A 12,457-nucleotide genomic window follows, 5' to 3' on the forward strand; every position below is an offset into this window, starting at 1 on the left:
AACTTTATTAAAAGACTGAAGCCAGGAGATAATCTACTCAGAAATACTATATAAATAAATTATTAGAAAACAAAAGATAACCAACAAACATTGATAAAATTGCAGCATCTGTCATCCACATGGAATAGCACCAATTCACATAAATACTGTTAAAGTGAATAGATCAAAAGCTGAAAATATAGAGGGAATTTCTTTTCCAAGGAATGGTGCAAGCTGAGTTGGAAGAATTCAGTCTGCTATGCTTGAAGTAAGATCATTTTTTTCTTACATATGCACTTTCTGAATTAACTTTAACATTGCTGAGTTAGTAATCTTTGAAGAAAGTGACCAACATTCTTGTTTTTATAGTTTGGGTGGCCTACTTTGGACCCAAGTACATGTATAACAAATGAAAAAACAATATGTGAAGGCAGTATTATAGTTGAGATTTTGAACACACAAAACCTCAGAAAATCAAATTTACGATTCCTGTGGTAACTGTAACTCTGCCATGCTGCACATTATAGTAATCACTGCAGTGAACACTATAGTTACAGTTGCAAGATATTTGGGGCTGTAACAGTTTATTTTCCATTGCTTGCAATAATTTCAAAAAAATTCTCATTTGGGGCTCTGCTTTTAAAGTTTGTTTCTGTTGAATGGTGGTGAATAATATTGGAAAGTAAGATAAAAAAGTAGTTCAAAGACTGGTGAAAGGGAAGCTTGAAAATATTAGTTTTCTTTGGTGGTCAACAATATATAATATATAATATATTATATATTATATATATTATATGACATATAATATATAGTGTATATGTTATATAATATATAATATATTATATATTATAATATATAATATATAATGCATACACACACACCCACACACATACATACATATGTAAGTTACTGTGAGAGTGTAAATTGGTTTAAAAAAGTTTCCCCCTAGTTATATGTAAGGGACTGTGAGAGTGTAAATTAGTTAAAAAAAGTGTTTCCCCCAGTTACACAGAGTTTATATATGTGCTCACACAAAAAATACACACACACACACACACCTGCTAGAATGCAAAATGTAGTAAGTAGTCAATCCATTCAACTTTGTTGAACTAATAAACCAACAAAGATAATACCATTCAAAAATATTTCAGGAGTTCAAAGAGGAAAATCATAAATTTTGCCTACATCTTCGCAGAGAAGCTAGATGTCATGTTTAGGAAGGTGGGACTTGATTATAAAGTTAGATTCCCAATGTCACCACCAATTAGACTGTGACTTTCACAAATGAATGGACACTGTCAGTTGCTTCTCCACTCCCCATCGCCTCCTCCCTAACAGAATGCCAGACGAGTTTGGATATCCACCTTCCTCCAAGGGATATCAGAGGAGAATGACACACCCCAGGACTATTGGCATGAACTGTTTAGCGAAAGTCAGCCAACATATCCCACCCTTTCACTCTGGAGTGCTCTAGCCAAGGGCATTTTACCCAGTTGTTACCAATGGGAAATTAGGTAGATCTATAGGAAGAGTTTCTAAGAAAAGGTCCTTGACCCTAAGTCATGGGCGAGGGGTAGACAGTCTCTGTCTTTGCATTGGACATTGTCAAGTCCTGCTGGGCTGCCTGAACCAGCCTGAAAATCCAGTGAACACAAAGGATGTCAGAGGAGAGAAAAGGAAAACATAGGGTGGTTATGCACATCATGAGCCTCATAATCAATTCTAAGACGTTGCCTTCTCCTGATCTTCCCATTATGGACAATATTAAGTTCCTTGTTTTTAAGTCAGTTTAAGTAAGGGTTTTCTATTACTGATTGCTAAAGTCATCCTTCCTGATAATGTAAGTCACCAAACTCTTGAGTTTTAATTCCCTCACGCATTAAATATACTTGAAAATTTCCTGTCTTCCAGAAAAATCTGTGCAAAATACTATGAATTAAAAGGCATTATACAAATACAAGGCAAACAAATTGACTTTCACATATACATTATTTATGTCCAGTGGTGTGCTACAGTCAGCACATACCAGCTCACAGAAAGCCCATTTTCAAATGTTTAGGAACCCTGCAAACTCATTGACATCACATACATTAAAATCAGCCACTCTCTAGTATGGATACACAACAATTTGCTTATCCATTCACCTGTTGATGCATATTTAGTTTTTTATTTTCAGTCTGGGGCTATTACAAATAAAGCTCTACTAACATTTATGTAAAGGCCTCTGCATAGACACGTTTCCATTTCTCTTGAGTAAAAACCTAAGAGTAGAACAACTAGATCATATTTTCAGTCTATTATTTACTTAATGGAAACTGCCAAATTGGTTTCCAAAATGGTTGTGCCATATTATATTCCCCTCATCAATATATGGGAGTTCCAATTTCTTTACATCTTTGACAACAGTTGAAATCTTTAGTTTTTTTTTTTAAAAATTAGCCATAATAATGAATACATAGAGGTATGACATTGTGGCTTATATTTGTATTTCTCCAATGATTAATGATGTTGAACATATATTTATGAATTTATCTGGTACTTATATGTCTTTGAAGGTTCATATCTTTTGCCCATTTTGGGGAGTTGTTTCTGTTTTTATTATTGAGTTGGGAGAGTTTGTTAATATATCCTCAATACAAATTCTTTATGAGATGATATTTTCTCTCAGTTTGTAGCTTGCCTTTCATTTTTAAAATACTCTTTCAAATAGTAAAATTTTAATTTGGATAAGAATAATTTTATTTTTCCTTTGTGACTCATGATTTTTGTGTCCTGTTTATGAAGTTTTTACATGCCCCAAAGCTGCAAAGACTTGTTCATATTTTCTTCCATAATTATTATATTATAATGATTATGCTTAGGTGTATAATGCATTTTGAGTTAATTTTGGTATGTGGTATGATGTAAAAGTCAAGATTTTCTTATTTATTATAAGCATGAAAATACAGTAGTCCAAGGATCTTTTGTTGAAAAGGTAATACTTTCTTCCTTGAATAACCTTGGCCCCCTTTCTGAGACACAGTTGAACATAAAAATGTGGGTTCAGTTTTGGACCCTATTCTGTTCCAGGAATCTAATATTTATCCTTACACCAATACCACAGCTGCATCACATGGCTTGAAGTCAGATAGTGTGAATTCTCCATCTTCTTTGTTCAAATGATTTTTGCTACTTATGGTCATTTTTATATTTCACATAAATTTTAGAAGTAGTTTGATAATTTCTAAAAAAAGCTTCTGAAATTTTGATTGGAAGTATGTTTAATTTATAAATCAGTTTGGGGAGAACTGACATTTTAACACTTTCTTTCAATATATAAAAATATTATATCTCTTGATTTATGTCTTTTAAGCATTTCTTTCAGCAATGCTTTATAATTTTCAGGGTATAAGTTTTGCATATATGTGTTAAATTTATCCCTAAGTATTTCATTATTTTATTATATTTTTTATTTCAATTTATTTACTTATTTTTGAGATGGAGTCTTGCTCTGCCACCCAGGCTGGAGTGCAGTGGTGTGATCTTGACTCACTGCAACCTCCACCTCCCAGGTTCAAGCAATTCTCCTGCTTCAGCCTCCCAAGTAGCTGGGACTACAGGCACACGTCACCATAGCTGGCTAATTTTTGTATTTTTAGTAGAGATGGGGTTTCACCATGTTGGCCAGGCTGGTCTGAACTCCTGACCTCAGGTAATCCACCTCCCTTGGCTTCCCAAAGTGCTGGGATTACAGGCGTGAGCTACTGCACCCAGCCCTTTATTTCAATTTTTAATTATCCATTGCTAGCGTGTAGAATGCAATCAACTTTTTTGCATGTTGCCCTTGTGTGCTATCTTGTTTATCTTTAAAACTCAAATAAGATATTATTACTCTTCCTTTATATATTCAATGATGTTTCAGATTTGCCTTCAATTACTTTGCTTTTCTTTCTTTGAAAATCAGAAAATTTCCTTTTCGGATCTTTACTCGTATTGTTGAAGTATAGAGTTTAGTAAGTATCTGTTGTGGTAAACTCAGTTTTTGTTTGGCTAAACATATCTTTATTTAATTACTTTTTAATGATCCTTAAAGTAGACATAAAATTTAAGAACATTTTTTTCTTTTTAGAAAGTTTTATGATGTATCATACATTAAAAAGTACAAAGTAGATATATGAAACTTTAAGGATAGTAACAAAATAAATACATAAAATTGTTATTTGAGTGAAGAAATAAAATGCTGCTAGTACTTTAGAAGTTCTATAGACATACTTGTTGCCAAATGTTTTGCCAAATAACAAACCATCCCAAAACTTAATTGTTTACAACAAGAGCTGGTTATTGAGCTCAGATTTATGTAGGACAATTCTTTTCACTACATTCTATCAGCTGATCTCTGATGAGATCACTCATGCAGTTTAGGTGGGGGCTATACCGACAAGGATGGTCTCAGCTAAATGTCTGGTATTTGGCAGGTAGTACCAAGGGCTGGTTGACTGCCAGTTAGGACACATGTCTTCTCCCCATGTGACCACTCATCTTCCATCAGCCTAGTTCAGCCTCATTAACACGATCTCAGGGCTCTAAATTTAGCAAGAAAACACACCCCGATTCTCAAGCACTTTGCAAGTCTCTGACTGCATCACACTTTATATTGTCCCACTGGCCAAAGCAAGACACGTCCCCATCCAGATTTAAAGATGGAGTTGTAGACTTTCTTTATTCATGTAGCTAGAAATATTTTTAGCCATTTTTGTAAATTATCATGTCTTCTCATCCATATATAGTCATATGTATATATAGTCATACATATTAACACATATTCATATATACTAATTTGCTTTCTAAAGAAAAGAAAGCCAAGCAATTGAAGATAAATCTGAAATAAAATTGTATGTATAAAGGAATAGAAATTATATCTTATTTCAGTTTTTAAAATGAGATAGAGTACAAAAGCAACATGCAAAAAATATGAATATATATATATTTGATACGGTTTAAACTTCATTTATGTGAAATTATGTTATATGTAAGGCTCTTTGATAAGCTTCTTTCACTTGTATTTTTAATATTTACCATTGCTGAATTTAGCTGTATCTTGTCTTTTTGTATGGTATTCAGTTATATGAATATACTTTAATTCACTTATTCATTCTATTATTGATGGACAGTTGAACTATTTCTAGCTTACTATATTCTCACTCTATTTTTTTGGAAAACAAACAAGTTTTAAATTATATAAAGCTGGAATTTATCAATTTTTTGCTTATGATTTGCATCATTTTAAATTTAAGAAATCCTTCCCTATACTAAAATGATAACAATATTCTCGCATATTGTCTACCAAGCCTTTTATAGATAATATAATTTCATTTTTATATGTATAATCAGTGCCCTAATTATTTATTGAGTAGTCCACTGCTTCCCGAGTGATCTGAAATGCCATCTCTGTCACAATTCAAGTGTGTACTATGAATGTAGGCTTGTTTTACAAATTTAAAAATTCCTTAAGATTATGAAATCTTCTGAAGTATAAGTGTGCATTCTATTGCATTAATTTCTATTCTTATTTCTTTCTGTCTTTGCATTCATCCCAGTATTTTTCTAATATATTATCTCATTAATTTTATGCTTTTCAAATAACATATATTTACAATATATATTTCTGAATTCTATTTTATCCATATTCTCCAAGTCATTTGTGTATAAATTCTATAACTGTTAATTATAAAATTTTCTAAATTTTACTATAATTTCTCTTATTATTTAAACTTCTACACATATAGAGGTTTACTAGTTTTAAAAGCATTTTTCTAATTTAATTATATTCTGAGAATGAGTTTGGATGATATAGTAACACTTTAAAATTTATTAAGACTAACTTTTACATATGTTTCTTATTTGCTTGAGAATAACATTATGTATCATCTATATAATATAGTTGAATTTGTTAATCTTATCAAATATGGATAGAAATAAATGGCTAGATAGAGGTATTCAATATTCTGTAAGTCAGGAAAATAGAGCTTCAAGGTTTGTTCTTAAAATCGTTTTATGTTCCAGTAGATTTACTTTTTATTTTTCAATTACTGAGAGAGGCATGTAAAAATCTTTCACAATCATAACTGTGAATTTTTCCATCTTTACTTTAAATCTGTTTTCACTTTGTATGTTTTGAAGCTGGTCACACAGGTTTAAAACTATCGTATCTTCTTAAACAATGAAAACTTTAATGGTATGTGTTGACCTTCCCTGCCATTATTCATGCATTTACATTAAATCTGTCTCTTTAGATGCTAATATAGTTGCTCCAGTTACTTATAGTTAATATTTGTAAGCTATACCTTTTCTGTATTTTAACTTTGAATATGTATGTATCTTTTCAACAAAATAAATTTATAAAATCCATTCTGTTAATCCTGGTCTTTTAAAGTTTGGTCTCTTTAAATTTATAACAATTACTGATCTATTTTGAAATATTTCTCCCATCTTACTATGTTTTTGCTATTTGTCTCACTAATTTTTGTCTTTTTCTTAGTTTCTTTTTAATTGACATATTTTGTTCTTTGCTTTTTCTCAATTGCTTTTTTTTTCTATATGCTTAGAAACTGTTATTTTCTCTTTTAGGGATTATTCTAGCAAATTTAACACTCATGCTTACTAGGTCCAGTATTTGCATTCTACTTAAGAAGAATTTAAGTTTAGAACACTTAATTCTAGTCATCCCCAACTTATTTGTCATTGCCTAGTGTTTTCTTGGTAACCTGTTTATTTTCTCACAGATTAGACATTGCCATTATCGCTTTATAATGTCAATATTTGTTATTTACCACAACAGAGTAGTAAGCAGTGGTGTCTGCAGGCACGTTGCCTGGCTGCAAATCTCCTGCCACTTATAAATTCTGTCATCTTAAGACAAGTTAAACTTGTTTAATAATAGGATCTTACTCATAGCATGGTAATAAGGACTAAATGAACTAAAACAGGCTTATAGAGATTATCTGGTGCATAATAATTGCCCAATAGGGATTTACCACTGGCTTTGGTATCTAGATTACTTTCTGTAACTCACTTTTCACAGAGGCTCATTTACTCTTCTCCTGAAATACGTTCTTTACAAATTCCCATGGAGAAGATTTTTTCGGTGATTCTTCAGTTTTTATCTGTCCAAAAATGTCTTTATTTTACAATTCTGAAAGAAAGACTACTGGGAATAGAATTTTAGGTTGACGCTCTTATTCTCTGAGTGCATTGAAGATTGTATTACACCATCGTTCCTCTCCCAAAATGCTGATGGGAAGAGCAGTGAGCCTTTACTTTATGGGTTATCTGTCTTTTGTTCTGTGTCTATTTTAAGCTCTATCTCTCTCTCTCTCAGTCACTTGTTTTTTTCTTCTTTTCATGTACTAAATCTAGATGTGATTTAAAAAAATATCTGGACTCTTCAGACTTTCTGGACCTGAGGATTAAGAAATTTTCTCACTTTTATCTTTTCACGTCTTCTGTCTCCCGTAATCTTTTTTTCTTTTTCTGAAACTACAATGAGATGTAGGTAAAATCTGCACGTTTTGTTGTGCGTTTCTCTCATATTTTTCTGCCTCTCTGCGCTGCAATATGGGGTAGTTCTTTCCATATGAAAACATATCTATCATTCAATGTACTGCTTCTCCTTCCATTTGTGCTATTTCACATCAGTCTTTCACTATACTATTTCCATCTCCACTCAGTTTCACATCCGCCTCTCAGTGCACCGCGTCTCCTTCCATCTCCACTCAGTTTCACAGCCGCCTCTCAGTGCACCAGGTCTCCTTCCATCTCCACTCAGTTTCACATCTGCCTCTCAGTGCACCAGGTCTCCTTCCATCTCCACTCAGTTTCACATCTGCCTCTCAGTGCACCAGGTCTCCTCCCATCTCCACTCAGTTTCACATCTGCCTCTCAGTGCACCAGGTCTCCTTCCATCTCCACTCAGTTTCACAGCCGCCTCTCAGTGCACCAGGTCTCCTTCCATCTCTCCTCAGGTTCACGCCCACCTCTCAGTGCGCCCCGTCTCCTTCCATCTCGACTCACTTTCACAGCCGGCTCTCAGTGCGCCACGTCTCCTTCCATCTCTCCTGAGTTTCACATCCGCCTCTCAGTGCGCCAGGTCTCCTTCCATCTCTCCTGAGTTTCACATGCGTCTCTCAATGCGCCAGGTCTCCTTCCCTCTTCCTTCAGTTTCACATCCGGCTCTCAGTGCGCCACGTGTCCTTCCATCTCCCCTGAGTTTCACATCCGCTTCTCAGTGCACCAGATCTCCTTCCATTTTCCCTCAGTTTCACATCCGGCTGTCAGTGCCCCGGGTCTCTTTCCATCTTCCCTCAGTTTCACATCCGGCTCTCAGTGCGCCACGTGTCCTTCCATCTCTTCTGAGTTTCACATCCGCCTCTCAGTGCGACAGGTCTCCTTCAATCTTCCCTCAGTTTCACATCCGGCTCTCAGTGCACCAGGTCTCCTTCCATCTCTCCTCAGGTTCACGTCCACCTCCCAGTGCACCAGGTCTCTTTCCATCTTCCCTCAGTTTCACATCCGCCTCTCAGTGCACCAGGTCTTCTTCCATCTCTCCTCAGGCTCACGTCCACCTCTCAGTGCGCCGGTCTCTTTCCGTCTTCCCTCACTTTCACATCCGCCTGTCAGTGTGCCACGTCTCCTTCCATCTCTCCTGAGTTTCACATCCACTTCTCAGTGTGCCACGTCTCCTTCCATTTGTACCAAGTTTTATGTGTACTCATCCATCAAGGTTTTCATTCCAATGTAAATGCTTCACTTCTGGAAGTTGTATTGTTTCTTTTTTTTTCAAGCCTGCCTGCCTTTTTAATTTTTTTGAGGCAGTATCTGTCACCCAGGTTGGCATGCCAGCGGCATGATTAGAGTATCATCAAACTCCTGAGTTCACCCTCTCAGCTTCTCAAGTATGTAGGACAAGTGCCTGCCAACATGCCAAGCCAATTTTTTTCTTTTCTTTTTTAGAGATGAGGTTTTGCTATATTGCCCTGGCTGGGTTTTTTTTGTTTGTTTGTTTTTGTTTTTTGGAATCCCACTCTGTCATCCAGGCTGAAGTGCAGTGGAACGACTACAGGCACAGGCCACCATGCCCTGCTTTTTTTTTGTGTATTTTAGTAGAGACTGGGTTTCATCATGTTGGCCAGCCTGGTCTTGAACTCGTGACCTCAAGTGATCTGCTTGCCTTGGCCTCCCAAAGTGCTGGGATTACAGGCATGAGCCCCTGGCTGGTCTTAGACTCAAGCAATCCTTGTGCCTCAGCCTCCCAAGTAGCTGGGATTACATGCATGAGGCAAGGTGCCTGGCTTAGTCTGCCGAAAGGTTTCTAATAATAAACAGTGCCTTGCTTGTGTATCCTATTGCCTCTTTTACAACTTCAAACATTCAAATTATACTTCTACTTAGTATTTTATAATCCCAATGGCTGAATATCTTGATTAGGCAAAGTGAAGAACTAACTCTGATGCTGTTTTTTTTTTTTTTTTTTTCTTTCTTACAGTGGTTTTTGGTGTGTGTGTGTGTGTGTGATACTGGAATAAAAGTTCATCATTTAGTCTGGGCTGTATGTGTAGAGTCTCATTTCAAGTTGCTAGTGCATATCTCTTCTGGAGTGTTATATCTCTTCAATCGAGGCATGTGCCCTAATCAGAGGGCATGTAAATTTAAAATCTAAAACCATGTATGAGAAGCTTATAATTACAAATAAATTATCAGGTATATTTTTCTCTCCAGAGACAAATTCCAATGGATTATTGCCATTGAAATCTCACCTCACAGGCTGGAAGATTTTTTTTTTTTTTAATCTAGCCCTTGTTTTCATGCAAGGTATAGCCTGTCAATGTGTTTGGATCTTTTTGTAAATCCCCATTTTTCTCTGGCCCAAGGTCCTGTCTCCTCTTCTCTAAGTGGCTCACAAGGCCCAGGTGTCTGAATCACTAAAACCCTCACACATTGGAGCTAGCAGAAGCTTCACTGTCATTTTGTATCTTTTCTGTAACAGAAAATATTTTGAATTTCCAAACTCACCTCCACCTTGGAAGGATAGCTCTCCAGAAAGCATCAAACTGACCTTCCCCCAGCGCCCTTCTTACTTGTAGTTCTCAATAATCGCTAGAACATGCTGAGATAGGGAGAATGGCCTGACAGCTGGGGCTCTGTTGCCATGCTCCCCTAGAAACAGAATGTGCTTTAGTGCTGTAACCCAGCCATTCCTATTGCCCCAGAGCATACCACCTGGGGGTGGGGATGCTGCTGTCTGGGGATCCTCAGCTGCAGTGCAAGTGGTGCCCGTGCATTTGAGACTCCTTCTGCTCCAGGCTGCTTTCCTGAACCTTGAGGAGGACTGACTGGTGATAAATCCTAGGCTTCTGTTGTCCCTCACTGCCTGTCTGTGAGTAATAAACCTGCTTTCTATGACGTGTTGCGTATATGTGTGTTCTGTCTTTCCTAACTCAGTTTGGTCACCAGCACACAGCAAACCTGCTTCCCTGTCTTGTTCTTTCTCACTCACGAAGTTGAGTAATGCCACCAGCGTTACTAGTAACTCCAGGTATTAAATAATTCAACTTATTCATATCTAAGTGATCATGGCTTGTGGCCAGTCAACATTTCCAGACGACTTTTGACTTCAGACAAGTTTATTAACTTGAAGCTGAAATAATTTCTAACAATAACATTCTTATAAATGCGTTTGAGGGGAAAGTGATTTCTGGAAACCCACACATTTTACCAGCTAACCTTGTTGTTCACATGAGTTATTATTGCAGCTCTCACATTCCTTTTTCAGACCTGCTGTGATGGAGATAATATATCTCTTTTAAATGTTATTCATTCAGTAAGTATTTATTAAGCGCCTACTATGTGCCAGACTTAATGCTAGAGCAACAAGGATGTAAAAATGAAAAAAGTGAAATGGATTCCTTCCCTCATAAAGATTACAACCCACTGAGAAAAAGGAAGAACCCAACAATTACATAAACATATGTAAAAGGACATGAGAGAATTGTGGAAAGCCTATTTTGTACTGGGGGATAAATCTTATAAAAACAAAGAAACAGCTTTGTGAGAAGGTATTTTATACATATATACACATATATATATTCTAATTTAGTAGTGAGAGTTTCTTCACGAAGGTGGCTGTGAACTCTAGCTCTGCTTTTATGGGGCTCCAGGGATTTGATTGTGGATTTTTACAATATGCTTTTCACAAAATACATTTTTTTAAATCCTGGTGGATAGCCTAATGCCTAAGCATTTGACCTGTGACCAAGTGTCCCTCTCACAGGAATATCCTGCTAGACACCATTGTGGCTGTTGTCTTACCTGTGTCCAGTTGACTCCAAGCAAAATAGTCACCCTCTGGGAGAGCCCTGATGAACAAAGAAGCTATATTCAGGTATATCAGTCAGGTGAGACACAGAGAAAGCAAGTGAACAAAACACATAAAATAACAGAGGTGGTTTATTACCTACCGATCTCAGAGGGAAGAGGACAGCACACTTCACAGGGTTAATGGGAAATGGGGAACCACAGGGGACAAGCACGCTCAGCTAGTGGGTGGGGAGCAAGAGGGAAAACAAGAGACCTGCGGGCTGTAGCTTTTATTGGCCTCCAGGGTGTTACCCAAATGTTTCCCATGAGGAGTCAAGATTGGTGGGTTTAGAGCAAGCTGGAATGAGTTCCTTAGAATCATGGTGAGATTCTAGGAACTAGAATCAGTCTAGAATCACACGGAGAGGTGGCCATTGTGATATATCTGCTCAGTCTATGCAAGGTGTGGGGGTCAGTGGTGCAAGTCAAGTAGGTTGTGTCCTAGAGAGAAGTAGTCATTAGGAGGTGATTATATAAGGCAGATATCTGGATTGATCACAGTGAGGAGTTGGAAGGAGGTCGAGAACTGGGAATTGTGTCAAGAGTGACAGCCCCTGCTTCTGGGATGAGAAAATCTAGCTTATATTCAAAATATGCCAAAGCAACACAAAATTTTAGTTATTCACTACAGCCTAGAATGACAGATCTGAGTTTATCCAAGGAGTAGAAAAAGAACTGATGCTGGTGGTGAGATGAGAAGAGGGACTTGGGTCTGGAAAGCCCAGGAGATCACAGCTGCTAATATGACAGAGAAGAAAGTGTGCCAGGCAATGGGGCTGGGGAGGTAGGCAGGGTGTGACTAACAGGGTTGAGGAGAGTACTCTGTGGGCAGTCTTGTTTTAGTCAGGAAACAAGCGCAGAGGTCCACACTAGAGAGAAGCAGAGAGGAAAGGGAGTCAACATAGTTAACACTGACAGATCTTTCTTTCCAATGAAGAAAATGTAGGTGTCTTAGTCACGTCTTAGCCATGGCTAAATTACTACACCCCATGCTTTCCTCTTTTAAACTGTCAAGAGCTGTTGTGAAACTAAACTCTTAGAAGAATCAGATCAGTCATCAAAATCATTTCATATTTCCCCACATGCA

General features: G+C 36.9%; 1 long non-coding RNA gene across 4 annotated transcripts in view; it reads right to left on the reverse strand.

Moving 5' to 3' along the window:
• The window catches only part of LOC134732328 (uncharacterized), a 54,618-nt gene extending 42,857 nt beyond the window's left edge, over positions 1–11,761 (reverse strand). For 2 of the 4 annotated variants that reach the window (XR_010115370.1, XR_010115371.1), the window contains exons 1-2: positions 11,472–11,761; positions 11,323–11,369 (exon numbers count right to left, since the gene is read on the reverse strand). This is a non-coding gene — a long non-coding RNA (uncharacterized lncRNA). Of the gene's footprint in view, positions 1–10,026; positions 10,324–11,322; positions 11,370–11,471 lie in introns of those variants that run through there. The other 2 variants (XR_010115372.1, XR_010115369.1) reach the window with 1 other exon arrangement.
• Between the last annotated feature and the right edge of the window lie 696 nt (positions 11,762–12,457).

This window comes from Symphalangus syndactylus, chromosome 14, assembly GCF_028878055.3.
Source record: "Symphalangus syndactylus isolate Jambi chromosome 14, NHGRI_mSymSyn1-v2.1_pri, whole genome shotgun sequence".
In the NCBI taxonomy this organism is placed as follows: Eukaryota; Metazoa; Chordata; class Mammalia; order Primates; family Hylobatidae; genus Symphalangus; species Symphalangus syndactylus.